Raw genomic sequence first — 12,082 nt, 5'->3', positions numbered from 1 at the left:
AGAGGGACATCCGGATGCGGAAGAAGTTAATCCTCCAAGCGGCGCTGAAGAAGTCTTCGATCCGGCCGATGTCATCTTCAAAGAGGCGCTGAAGAGGTCTTCTATCCGGGCGAAGTCATCTTCCAAGCCGGGTCTTCAATCTTCCTTCCGCCGACGCGGAACCACCTTCTCACCGACGACTACGACGAATGACGGCTCCTTTAAGGGACGTCATCCAAGATGGCGTCCCCTCAATTCCGATGGCTGATAGGATTCTATCAGCCAATCGGAATTAAGGTAGGAAAATCTGATTGGCTGATGGAATCAGCCAATCAGATTCAAGTTCAACCCGATTGGCTGATCCAATCAGCCAATCAGATTGAGCTCGCATTCTATTGGCTGATCGAACAGCCAATAGAATGCCGAGCTCAATCTGATTGGCTGATTCCATCAGCCAATCAGATTTTCCTACCTTAATTCCGATTGGCTGATAGAATCCTATCAGCCAATCGGAATTGAGGGGACGCCATCTTGGATGACGTCCCTTAAAGGAGCCGTCATTCGTCGTAGTCCTGTCGGTGAAGAAGGTGGTTCCGCGTCGGCGGAAGAAGATTGAAGACCCGGCTTGGAAGATGACTTCGGCCCGGATAGAAGACCTCTTCAGCGCCTCTTTGAAGATGACATCGGCCGGATCGAAGACTTCTTCAGCGCCGCTTGGAGGATTAACTTCTTCCGCTCCGGATGTCCTCTTCAGTTCCATCGGTGGCTCGGCGGAGTGAAGACGACTCAAGGTAGGATGATCTTCAGGGGATTAGTGTTAGGTTTTTGTAAGGGGGGTTTGGGTTAGATTAGGGGTATGTGGGTGGTGGGTTTTAATGTTGGGGGGGGGGTTGTATTTTTCTTTTACAGGCAAAAGAGCTGAACTTTTTGGGGCATGCCCCCACAAATGGCCCTTTTAAGGGCTGGTAAGGTAAAAGAGCTTTGAAATTTATGTAATTTAGAATAGGGTAGGGATTTTTTTTATTTTGGGGGGGTTTGTTATTTTATTAGGGGGCTTAGATTAGGTGTAAGTAGCTTAAAAATTGTGTTGTAATATTTTTAAGCATGTTTGTAACTTAATTTTTTATTTTTTTGTAACTTAGCTTTTTTTATTTTTTGTACTTTAGTTAGTTTATGTAATTGTATTTCATTGTAGTTCTTTGTAGGTAGTTTATTTAGTTAATTTAATGATAGTGTAGTATTAGGTTTAATTGTAACTTAAGTTAGGATTTATTTTACAGGTAATTTTGTATTTCTTTTAGCTAGGTAGTTATTAAATAGTTAATAACTATTTAATAACTATTCTAACTAGCTAAAATAAATACAAAGTTACCTGTAAAATAAATATAAATCCTAAGATAGCTAGAATATAATTATTAATTATATTGTAGCTATCTTAGGGTTTATTTTACAGGTAAGTATTTATTTTAAATAGGAATAATTTATTAAAGTATAGTGTAGGTGTTAGGTGTAATGTAACTTAGGTTAGGATTTATTTCACAGGTACATTTCTCTTTATTTTAGCTAGGTAAGCTAATTAATAGTTTAATAACTATTTAATAGTTTATTGTACATGGTTAAAATAAATTGAAAGGTACCTGTAAAATAAAAAGAAATCCTAAGATAGCTAGAATATAATTATTATTTTATTGTAGCTATATTAGGGTTTATTTTAAAGGTAAGTATTTAGTTTTAAATATGATTCATTTAGTTAATAAGAGTTAATTTATTAGATTTATTTAATTAATATTTAAGTTAGGGGGGCGTTATGGTTAGGGTTAGACTTAGGTTTAGGGTTAATCATTTTATTACAGTGCGGCGGCGTAGTGGGGGGCAGGATAGGGGTTAATAAATTTATTATAGGTTGCGGCGGGTTCATGGAGCGGCGGTTTAGGGGTTAAACTATTTATTTAGTTGCGGAGAGGCGGGATCAGCAGGATAGGGTTAATAATTTTATAATAGAGGGCGACGGTATAGGGGGGCAGATAGGGGTTCTAGGTATAATGTAGGTGGGCAGCGGTGTCCGGGAGCGGCGGTTTTAGGGGTTAATACATTTAATAAGACTTGCGGCGGGGTCTAGGAGCGGCGGGTTTAGGGGTTAATACATTATAAGACTTGCGGCGGGGTCTAGGAGCGGCGGTTTAGGGGTTAATACATTTATAAGACTTGCGGCGGGGTCTAGGAGCGGCGGTTTAGGGTTAATACATTTATAAGACTTGCGGCGGGGGTCTAGGAGCGGCGGTTTTAGGGGTTAATACATTATAAAGACTTGCGGCGGGGTCTAGGATCGGCGGTTTAGGGGGTTAATACATTTATAAGACTTGCGGCCGGGGTCTAGGGAGCGGCGGGTTTAGGGGGTTAGTAACTTTATTTAGTTGCGGGGGGCCTCCGGGGCGCCGGTATAGGGGATAGAACAGTGTAGTTTAGTGTGAGTGCTTAGTGACAGGCATAGCAATAAAGCTGGGAAAAAGCCGAAGGGCAGCGAGATCGGATGAGTGATAACTCTCACAGTCCGCTGCTCATCGCCCCGCGGCTTTTTGACAGCTTTATTTGATAACTTAGGCGAACGTATTCAAGGTCCGCGGCGGCGAAGGTAGGCGAGCTTAAGGCGGACCGCATTGGGCCCGGCGAAGCCAGAAAAGTAGACTGGCTTGATAAGTAGCCCCCAGTATATTTACAATTATTGTAAAGCACATTTTTTTTTCAAGGGATAAAATCAGAGGTTAGTGGCTAACATAATATTAACTAGTACAAATATCTTTTAACCAGGGATATGGCACAGACAAAGGCTGTGGTGGACATTTTCCAAAGTACAGACCTTAGTGAAGGACACCAAGGTACATTTGAAATTAAAAACCATTATTTTATAGTGCTTGGTGTTATTATACTGATGCAGATACCACTGATCCTATAACCAGCCCTCCTCTGGCTATACCATGATCCAGTGTCTCTACTGTGTCATTATATAGTGCTGGGTGTTATTATACTGATGGCAGATACCACTGACCCTATAACCAGCCCTCTCTGGCTATACCCATGTGCCAGTGTCACTACTGTGTCATTATATAGCACTGGGTGTTATTATACTGATGCAGACACCACTGATCCTATAACCAGACCTCCTCTGGATATACCCATGTGCCAGTGTCACTACTGTGTCTTTGTATAGTGCGTGGTGTTATTATACAGAATGCAGATACCACTGATTCTATAACCAGCCCTCCTCTGGCTATACCCATGTGCCAGATGTCACTACTGTGTCATTTAATAGTGCTGAGTGCTATTATACTGATGCAGATACCACTGATTCTATAACCAGCCCTCCTCTGGCTATACCCATGTGCCAGTGGTCACTACTGTGTCATTATATAGTGCTGGTGGGTGTTTATACTAATGCAGATACCACTGACCCAATAACCAGCCCTTATCTGGCTATATGCATATGCCAGTGTCAATACTGTGTCATTATATAGTGCTGGGTGTTATTATACTGATGCAGATACCACTGATCCTATAACAGCCCTCCTCTGGCGTATACCCATGTGCCAGTGTCACTACTGTATCATTATATAGTGCTGGGTGTTATTATACTGATGCAGATACCACTGATCCTAAAACCAGCCCTCCTCTGGCATACCCATGAGCCAGTGTCACTACTGTGCCATTATATAGTGCTGGGGTGTTATTTATACTGATGCAGTTACCAATGATCCTATAACAGCCCTTATCTGGCTATACACATCTGCCAGTGTCACTATTGTGTCTTTGTACAGAGCTGGGTATTATTATACTGATGCAGATACCACTGATCCTATAACAGCCCTCCTCTGGCTATACACATGTGCCAGTGTCACTACTGTGTCATTACATAGCGCTGGTGTTATTATACTGATGCAGATACCACTGACCCTATAACCAGCCCTTATCTGGCTAGTACCCATGTGCCAGTGTCAGTACTGTGTCATTATATAGTGCTGGGTGTTATTATACTGATGCAAATACCACTGATCCTATAACCTGCCCTTATCTGGCTATACCCATTGGGCCAGTGTCACTACTGTGTCTTTGTATAGTGCTTGGTGTTATTATACTGATGCAGATACCACTGATCCTATAACAACCCTCCTCTGGCTATACACATGTGCCAGTGTCACTACTGTGTCATTATATAGTGCTGGTGTTATTATACTGATGCAGATACCACTGACCCTATAACCAGCCGCTTGTCTGGCTATACCCATGTGCCAGTGTCAGTACTGTGTCCTTTGTATAGAGCTGGGTGTTATTATACTGATGCAGATACACATCCAGTATTTCACTCAGGCTTTATTTATTCCATAACTTATCACCCATTATCGCTAGCAGTCTCTTGACAAACCACTAACTTTATTCACAATACATATTTTTTTTATTTCTATTATTTAAATCAGAAAGAAAAAAGATATACTAAGGTTGTGGTGGACACTGCAAGGGCTAGTCACTGGACACCAGGGTCGTGTACGGACACCTTGCCTATCCCTGCTTGTAACCCATCAAACAGGGTATATTGGCGGTCTTTTAAAAAAAGGTGCTAATTAACGAGGGGCTTGCTGCCAGCAGCGACACTGTACTACAGGCTAAATGCCTCCTAAAAGTTGAAGCTAGCAATAATAGCTGGCAACAAGACTCGTACTATTAATGGGACAAAAAAAAACTTAATGACACGCAATGTACATGATACATGTATAAGCAATAAAAGTATTAAAATGCTAAATATTTAAATGACATGCTCTAATTTGTTGGAACTTGATGCGTTTAATCAACGTGCAGAGGGTTTAAAAACAAAGTCTCACTTGGGAAGCAGCGGTTTGAGCCAATCAGCAGTAGCCAATCACCGGCTGTGTTCAGTGCTGGACTTTACCTATGTGTTTAACCCCCTTGCCAAACTCCAGCCTCTCAAGAGGTAGTAAAAGAAACAAATATTCAGAGTTATTTTACAGAAAAGGCCAGGCAAAATAATGACCTTGTAGAACAAGGTTGTTTTATTTTCCATGATCAAAAGGTTTACTTAGAATTTACAGCTGAATTATAGCCACAGCTGAACATTCTAGTCCTTTTTTTTTTAACTCAACCTCACCACACTTTTCCTCCATCAAAAAAGATGCATGAATTTGCATGAATGGATTTGCACAGATCTTAGTATGCCGCACATTCACAAGAAGAAATCCAGCTCTGAAAATAGCCAAATATACAGTATATACAGTGGTAAGAAAAAGTATCTGAACGCTTTCAAAATAACTGCATTTATGTATAAATGTGTCTTAAAATCTGGTTTGATGTTCATCTACGTTATATAATTCAACAATACAATCTGTTTGAACTAATAACACACACATTGTTGTATTGTTCTTGTATAAATTGAATATATCAGTCAAATGCTTTTAAATTCAATGCTCTCGCAGTTAATCTTTGAACAGATGAGCATATCAGCCTCACAAAAGAAAAAGATTATAGCTTTCTTCTCAAAATGGTTAAGAGTTATTTTATCATACCCCAATTTTCCCTTATCTCTAGTTTTCAAAGAACAGAGTATTTTGAAACCCTGATTCTGTCAGGGGTGTTCCCACCCGAATGTTATTGAGCTTTGAGGAAGTGTGGTTATGAGAGGAGACTATAGGTGATGGGTAGGTTACACGGAGCGGGGCGGTGGGTGTTGGGGGGGAGTTGGAGAGAGGAGAGAGGGATGGGGGGTAGTATGTCTGGTGTTTTTTTGTTTTTGTTTTTTTAGGGTTTTTTTTTCTTCTTTGTCTTGTTTTGTTTTGTGTTTCCTTATTGTACGAATGGATCCTGCCCTCCCTCACTGTATAGGGATAAGGCAGAAGAATTTCAATATTCAAAAAGGCAATTGGGTACTAGAGCACATTATTTTTTAATTGCTTTGTTGTAAGAAAGCAGACTTGTAGGTATAACCAGAACTGTATGTAGCATATTAGATATTTTTTGTTTTTTTCTTGTTACTGCAAATGTACCCGTTTTGCTCCAATAAAAATTTAATAAAAAAAAAAAAAAAAGGAAAAAAAAAAGAATATATCAGTCAAATAATCACATTATAAGTTGGAAAAAGTATGTGAAACCCTAGGCAAGTGACTTCAACAAAAGCTAATTTAAAAATTGGCAAACCTGGTGCCCAATTAATGAAACCAGATTGGAGGTGTGGGTTAGAGCTACTTATATAAAAAGTACTCCAACATTTTGAGCTTGCTATTCAGAAAATGCATCTGTGGATGTGAATTATAACTCGCAGAAAATTGCTCTCAGAAGAACTGTGATCAATAATTGTTGCGTTGCATAAAGCTGGAAACGGTTACAAAGTTATCTCAAAGAGCATAAACATTCATCGGTCTACTTTGAGACAAATTGTCTATAAATGGAGATGATTTAGTACTGTAGCTACTCTCCCTAGAAGTGGCCATCCAGCCACAATGTCTTAAAGGGCACACTGCACAATTCTTAATGGGGTAAAAAAAGAACAGCTAAAAACTTGAATAAATCATTGGAACTGCTTAATATCTCTGTTCATGAGTCTACTATATGGAAAACATTGGCAGGACATCACAAAGAAAGCCGCTGCTTTCCAAAAAAAACATTGTTGTGCGCCTGTAGTTTGCCAAAGACCACCTTCACACTCCACAATGCTACTGGGAAAATGTTTTGTGGAATGATGAAACTAAGGTTTAGTTGTTTGGGAAGCACACTCAGCACTATGTATGGCATAAAAAGGGCACTGCATACCAACATGAAAACATCATCCCAACAGTTAAAGGGACAGTCAACACCAAAATTGCTATTGTTTAAAAAGATAGATAATGCCTTTACTAACCATTACCTAGCTTTGCACAACCAACATTGTTATATTAATATACTTTATAACATTTAAACCTCTACATTTCTGCCCGTTTCTAAGCCACTACAGGCAGCCGCATACATACCCCCCAACTGTCCCGATTTTCGCGGGACAGTCCCGATTTTAGGGGTCTGTCCAGTTGTCCCGGGTTGCTAGCCATCTGTCCCGCATTGCCCCATGAATTTTTAAATTCTATTGGGCACATACTCAGAAGCAGCTGGCTTTTCTCTCCCAGGGTTATATACCTGTTAGATTCTTTGTTGAAAATTAATGGTGTGTGGGTTAAGCAGGAGTAGGAAGGCTGTATACCCTCTGACCTCAGGTAATGGTGACCTCTCTAACCTACCTCTGGTAGTGATGACGTCTAACCCCTGGTGATAATACTAGCATGCCTTTAGTTTTATACGATGAGCAGTGCTAACACCAGGGTAACGAACAGTGGCAGCCTCAAACTGCCAGCTAATGTGCTTGCCAACCCCAGGACCCCATACAATGTAGTGTGTAGTGTATGTCAATCTGTATCTATAAGTGTGTATGTGTGTGTATCTGCATGTATAAGTGTAAGCTGTGTAGTGTGTGTATCTGTATGTATAAGTGTGTGTGTATCTTCATATATAAGTGTATGCTATGTAGTGTGTGTGTCTGCATGTATAAATGTAAGCTATGAAGTATGTGTATCTGCATGTATAAGTGTATACTATGTAGTGTGTGTGTATCTGCATGTATAAGTGTATGCTATGTAGTGTGTGTGTGTGTGTATCTGTATGTATAAGTGTATGTTATGTAGTGTGTGTGTATCTGCCTGTATAAGTGTATGATATGTAGTGTGTAGCCCCTATAAAAATGTCCCTGGCCCCCCCTGTGGCACCCCATGAGCTGGCCACTGAGCTGACTGTGTGTGTCTGCATGTGTAAGTGTATGCAATGTAGTGTGTATGCATCTGCATATGTAAGTGTAAGCTATGTAGTGTGTTACTGTGCATTTTTGCTAACTTTAAAGGCCAGAATCTAGAATATTAATGGGGAATGCAGAGAGCAGTTTTAAAGAATATATTATTAAATGTCCAATTAAGATAAAAATATTTAGCACTGTCTCTGCAAAGGTCAATTAAATACAGAGCTCACATAGCTATACCAGTGGTTTGAGCTTGTGTTTGATTTGCTGCCTAAGAGTATTAAAAGATATGACTTTATTTAGAATTTTATTTATATTACTTTGGTCTTATGATTTTTTTAAGCCCCGCCCCTGCTCCTACCCACCACATTTCAAATTATTGCCGAGGGAGGGGGGTGTCCCTCTTTTGAATTTTGAAATGTTGGGAGGTATGCTCATATGTCATGCTTTTTTTTTATTTCTTCTTCACAACAGGAGACTGCTATTTCATGTGGGCCATATAGATAACATTGTGCTCACGCCCGTGAAGCTGTGCACAACACAGCACTAATTGGCTAAAATGCAAGTTAATAGATAAGAAATAAAAATTCATGTGATCAGGGGGCTGTCAGAAGATGCTTAGATACAAGGTAATCACAGAGGTAAAAAGTGTATTAACATACCATGTTGGCTGTGCAAAACTGGGGAATGGGTAATAAAGGGATTATCTATCTTTTTAAACAATAAAAAGTTTGGAGTTGACTGTCTCTTTAAGTACTGTGGAGGGAGCATCATGATTTGGGGCTGCTTTGCCCAGAGCCCAGACCTTAACCCCATAGAGATGCTGTGGACCTCAAGAGAGCTGTTCACACCAGACATCCTAAGACTATGGCTGAGCTGAAGCAATTCTATAAGGAAGAGTGGTACAAAATTCCTCCTGAAAGTGGTACAGGTCTAATCCGCAGCTACTAGAAACACTTGGTTGAGGTTATTGCTGCCAAAGGAGGACTAACTAGCTATTTAATCCAAGTGATCACTTTTTTCCATAGCACTGTGAATATTTAATGGGATGTGTTCAATAAAAACATAAAAGATTATAAATGTTTGTGTGCTGTTAGCTTAAAGGGACATGACACCCACATTTTCTTTCATGACTCAGACAGAACACAATTTTAAACAACTTTCCAATTTACTTCTATTATCTAATTTGCTTCATTATTTAGGTATCCTTTGTTGACAGGCATACCTAGGTAGGATCAGCATCTGGGTGCAATTTGCCGATTGGTGGCTGCACATTTTATATATACATTTTTTAAGCACATTGTGCTTGTCTAGACTTGTGGCTTTGATGAAGATGAGATTACATTTTATGAACAATTCATGCAGAAAACCAACTTATTCCAAGGGGGGTCTGTCTCTCTATATCTATACACACAATTACTGGGGTAAGAACGGTGACTGTTTACAAAAACATTTCACTCAGGTTCCTTAGTTTGGTTTGGTGTTTTGACACAGTTATGTTAAAATGTTAATGGGGTTATAATGTTCCCAGCTGGGGAACCTATCCAACCATGTTTGGGGCAAGTGGGCAGCTTTCACTGCCTGAGTTTATCATTAAGCAAGCAACTGCGTGTGCATCTATACCTCCTGTTCCAGTGCAACAAGAGAACGGCTTCTCATACATCCTGGATGAAAGACTCCTGTGTGATTTAACTCCACACTACAATCGCTTCTTCTGTCTGTTTGTAGGTTTGCATCAGCAGTGTAAAAACAGGACTGATCTGGACAAGGTTTTAGGGGTGACATATGCTTCCTCTGTTGTGTTCCATGACTATTTAAGACCCTTTGTTTCCTTTAATTTTTTGGTTTAGTACTTTCAATAACATGCAAAGAATTCTTTTAAACCCAACTTTGAATTTTATGTGAAATGATATAGTTAATAAAAGTGAAGGTCAACTTAAAGGAACAGTCTACACCAGAATTTGTATTGTTTAAAAAGATAGATAATCCCTTTATTACCCATTTCCCAGTTTTTCATAACCAACACACTTTTTACCTCTGTGATTATCTTGTATCTAAGCCTCTGCAAACTGCCCCCTTATTTCAGTTCTTTTGACAGACTTGCATTTTAGCCAATCAAAGCTGGCTCACCTGAACTCCACGTGCATGAGCACAGTGTTATCTATATGACACACATGAACTAACACCCTCTAGTGGTGATAAACTGTCAAAATGCCCTGAGAGAAGAGGCGGCCTTTAAGGGCTTAGAAATTAGCATATGAACCTCCTAGGTTTAGCTTTCAACTAAGAATACCAAGAGAACAAAGCAAAATTGGTGATAAAAGTATAGTGGAAAATTGTTTAAAATTACATGGACTAGACTGTCCCTTTAAAGGGACATTAAACCCAACATTTTTCTTTTGTGATTCAGATTGAACATACATTTTTAACCCCTTAAAGAGATATTACAGACAAAACTGGAATGCACACGGGTGCAATTCAGTTTTTGAATAGAAGCATATTTGCAATATATATGTATTAGTAAAAATGCTTCTAGCAAAAGCTATAGCTGTTTGAAAAGTGTACTTAAGTATGCACAAGCATTTTAAACACAGCACTTAGTTGATTGTGTCATCGGGTATTATCATCTGGCAATTACTCCATTTGCATAATTGCTGACATGATACAAGCCCCACTAGCGCTCTGAACAACTGCAGTATTTTAAGTGCTGGTGCACTGAGAATATCTAGTTGTGTCACATGCAGAGAAAAATGCCAACACTAAAACAGTGATAACTTTAACTAGAAGCATTTTTGCCAATACATGTATATTGCAACTATTTCCAATCAAAGATATTATTCATCTATGTTCATTTCAATTTTGACTGAAATGTCCTTTGTACCCTGTATGTCTTGCAGTTGTTAAGGGGTTTACCAGCTCAGCTTTGCCAACAGTGGTGAAGATGCACTAGTCCTGCTTGCCTCACATCTGGAGGAATGAATATATGTCTGAGTCTTGCTGACATTGGCAAGACTTGCTCTATAAATGAGGCACATATGGGGGTATGTGAACGACCAGCCAACGTACAGAGTCAAATGGATTTTGTGATTCAGAGCATACCATTTAAAAAAAATAATCCAATTTACTTCTATTATCAAATTTGCTTTGTTCCCATGATATTCTGTGTTGAATAGATACCTAGGTAGGCATCTGGAGCACTACATTGCATGAAATGGTGCTGCCGCCATTTAGGGTCTTGCTAGTGTATAACATTCTTGCAAAACTGCTGCCATATAGTGCTGCAGACACGTGCACACTCCTGAACTAAACTTCATGCTTTTCAACAAAGAACAACAAGAAAACAAAGAGAATTTGAAAAGTTGTTTAAAATCACATGCTCTATAGGTTATAACTATCCTGTATAGTAGCCAATCAATGGGTCTGATTGATACACTCCCCTTTCTTTGTGTCACACTCCAATCATCTGAAATGTCAGGGCATACAGATACACAAAGTAAATATCTCTCATCCTATACTCTAAACTCTGTAACATCACAATAATCCCCAGCATACAATATGTTAATCCATACATCTATTAGGATAACAATATGTACCCATCTTAATTTTGGCATTTTTGCTCACTATTGGTTTCACCTTAATTGTCCGCTCTCTTGTTAAGTGAACCAATACATGTTAAATAAACCTTTTCAGCAGACAAACAGGCCTTTCTAGTGATACCCCATATGGGTATATAAAATAACAGAAAATATGAATTTTATACTGAAAAGTGTGGGGGGAGAGCATTTTTTGCCGTTTTCTTTATAACCATTTCTACAGTACTAGTATTGTGTTGTCCTGATTTTAGGAATACCCTATTTGTCTATGTATTCAAGTAATTTATAGCAAAAATAGGCCAAATACTACAAAGATGGAATTACTGGTTTAACACTAAATTTTCTATGCTTGGACTGTAAGCTAAAAAGCGGTCACACAATTCAAACTGCTGCACAAAAGTATATATTTGTAGAATTTAGACACCCAAGGGTATTTATCTAGAGGTATTTTGTAAGTTTACAAAATCCACTTCCGGGTTATAATAATCTTTATACGTACAACAATTGTGAACAAAAAAGGGGATCACTAGTGTCTCCAGTGACCCCGTGTACTAAAACAACTCACCATTAATAAACCTAGTTCTACATTGTATGTTAAAGCACAATTTACAATGTACCTCGTTCCATATATTTCTTATATGACGCATAGTGTGTGCAGTGCTTCACTATACGTGTTTACTTATACTTATCGCGG

At 39.1% G+C, this 12,082-nt stretch overlaps 1 protein-coding gene across 1 annotated transcript in view; it reads right to left on the bottom strand.

Annotated features, from left to right (window-relative positions):
- ACOXL (acyl-CoA oxidase like) overlaps nt 1-12,082 on the bottom strand; it is a 1,233,832-nt gene that overhangs the window by 987,733 nt on the left and 234,017 nt on the right. The gene's annotated exons all lie outside the window — the stretch shown is intronic.

The sequence above is a fragment of the Bombina bombina genome, chromosome 4, assembly GCF_027579735.1.
Source record: "Bombina bombina isolate aBomBom1 chromosome 4, aBomBom1.pri, whole genome shotgun sequence".
Taxonomy (NCBI): domain Eukaryota; kingdom Metazoa; phylum Chordata; class Amphibia; order Anura; family Bombinatoridae; genus Bombina; species Bombina bombina.
Note: the sequence above shows the minus strand (reverse complement) of the source record. Positions and strands in the feature narration are given on the sequence as shown.